Below are 2,928 nucleotides of genomic sequence, written 5' to 3' on the forward strand. Positions count from 1 at the left end.
CTTCTTATTTTTGAAAAGGACAGGTGAAGTAAAGTCAAATTTTTCAAGGATAAATTTATGGGTTTGAATAGAGTAAATGGATAATAAGTATCTGTTCATGGAACTGTTTGTAACCAGCTCTGAATGACCTTAGTTGGATAATTGCTAGAAAATAGTTATGTTTTACATTTTTGCTACTCAAAGTCTGGTTCTTAGACTAGCAGTTATTCATATCACCTGGCAACTCGTCAGAGCAGAAAGCTCTGTCCAAATCCACTAAGCCAAACTCTGCATTTGAACAGGATCCCTGGGTTGTTCATTAAAAGTCTGAGGGGTGAAGTTGTATAATTACCAAATTAATCAGTAGAATATGAATTATAGGAAAATTTAGTTTCTTTGTCAGAATTTGGGAAAAAATACATGAAAAGAAATTAAGTACTTCAGATTTTATAATCCCCAGATTAATATTTTTTCTAGCCTAAAATTACATTTCAAATTTTAAATAACATAATATTGAAAATACGAAGAAAGAAACAAGCCAATAATCTTCCATTCTCATGCTACTGTTTTTACTTTTGGTCTGATATTCTCCAAGTTTTTGACCACACGAATATATATTTTGCAATTGTTGTTATATAATTTTGAATTATGTTTGAAAATAGAATTTGCCTTATTATTAAATGAAATATATATTCATCACAGGAAGCTTTAAAATGCTGAGGCCTCCTAAGTTTTTTAAGGAAAAAAAAACTTAAATAAAATTCATCCATAATTTTATCACCCACTTTATGGTTTTGATGCAGATCCTTTGAGTATCCCTGTATGGGTCCTATGGGTTGTATATAATGTTTTGTAATCTGTTTTTTACTTATTAATATGCTATGAACATTTTCCACATCCTCTAACATTATTTCCAACAAATAATATTCTATTTTATGGTTATTTCATATTTTCTTAAATCACTTTGTTTACCATTTAAATAATATTTAATTGAATGCCCTTGTAAGTAAGCATTTTTGCTAATCCACATTTATTTCCTTAGAATAAATTCCTAGCATAGGGGCCACTCATATCCTTTTGATCAACCTCAAATTGCTGCTTCCTGAGAGTAAGTCCTCAAGGAAACTTCTGTTAAACATACAAAGACAGAAAAAAGCATGAACTGAACAAAGATATGGCTTTGTTTGATCTACTTACTTTGCCTTTGGTGCTCATTCTCCTTTGGGGAACTTGCCTTGGAAGTTTCTTTCTGACTGAAGAAGGCTTCCACTTCTACCACGCTGTTCCTTGTCCTGTAGTGAGCTGTCTTTGAATAAATACCACTCCTGCTATATTACTCTCCAATCACTTTCTCTCCTTTTTTTATTGCTCTGCCTACCTCCTACCATGTCATTTGTGCTATCAGGTTTCAGTTGCAAACCCCTTTGCTCCTGGTCAGCTCCAAGACTGTTTTTAATCTTTTTTTTTCCTTTTATTGCAACAATTAAAATAATCAGAAAAGTACATTAAACATGTAAGGTTGGATAAACAAAGAATTATCATGGAAAGAATCTCCCCTTTACTTTACTCATCTGCCCTTCTTGTTCACAATCCTGATTGTCATGTCCGTGTGTATGTAGCATTGTATGGGTTTTGTACCTAATTACCTTTTCTGTTCAGTAGCTGAGGTTTCTCTATTAGAAACGTCATATGAATGGAATCATAGTGTATGTATTCTTTCATGTATTTTTTCCTCCTCTCTATTCATGTTTGGCAGATTCTTTTACATTACCTGTAGCTGTGGTTTATTTTCATTAATGTAGAATATTCCACTGTATGAATTGATCATCAATTATTCATCCATTTTCATTTCTGCTTTTCTTTTTGCTTACAATGAATCAACAGTTGCACAAAAATTCTTTTGCTGTATCTGATTGCACAGCTTGAATTCCCTTAGGGAAAATTCGGAACTGATATGCAGCTAGTACATACTATGAAGGTAATGCCAACTGTCAAAATGTCAAAACACTTTTGTTCAGCTTGATGGAAAGTCACTGCTCCAAACCCCCAAGTTCTCTTTCAACTCTGTTGCAGGTCTATTCGATCACTGTGGAGGAGCTGGTCTAAAGATCCCTCCTGATACGTGAGCCCATGAGCCAGCTCCTGGGTCTCTGTTATTCCCCATTCAGAGTAGGCCCTGGAACCTCAGCAGACAAATATCTAGTGCCCATCTGACCTCCTGGGGCTCTGATAGTGCTGTGGTACAGGTCCCCCACAGTCACATTTGCATGGCCATTTGTGAGAGTGTCTTGTCCTGTCTGTTAAATATTTTGAGTAGGAGAGGAATTGCCTCATCCTTAGCAGTGCAGACCAGGTCAGATTTACAAAGTGGCTTTGCCCCGCAGCAGCAGTTTTTGAGGGTCCTGAGGGCTCCACATCCTCACCCATCCCTGGACTAGACTTTATAAATTTTGATAATCCAGTGATGTGTAAGGATATCTAATCCTATTTTTAATTTTTATTTCTCTAATTATCAATGAGGATGAGCACCAATGTTGTAGTGGGGTCAGCTCATTCTGAGTTTTGGTATGCTTATTCTATTAATTCCTGAGAGAAACATCATTATTATGATTACTCTGATTTAATCGCTATACATTGTAGACGTGTATCAAACTATCACATGAACTTCATAAACATGTACATTTATTAGTTATCAATGAAAAATGAAAATAAAAATAAGTCACTATTATAAATCTGTTAATTTCTCATAGTACTTCTCTTTTTGCTTTATATATTTTGAAGTTGATGTTAGGTTCATGCACATGTTCTGTGTTCTGTGCGATTTAAGAATTTTAACAACATCTTTCCCCAGCTTTCTCTGTTAGCATGTTTTCGTTCCACTTTAGTGGTCTTCCATCATCTCCCCCAGGCTTCAACAGAGATTTTATTGTTGAATATTTAAGTTGCTCT

This window comes from Otolemur garnettii, unplaced genomic scaffold, assembly GCF_000181295.1.
Source record: "Otolemur garnettii isolate 467f Iridium unplaced genomic scaffold, OtoGar3 scaffold00137, whole genome shotgun sequence".
NCBI lineage: Eukaryota > Metazoa > Chordata > Mammalia > Primates > Galagidae > Otolemur > Otolemur garnettii.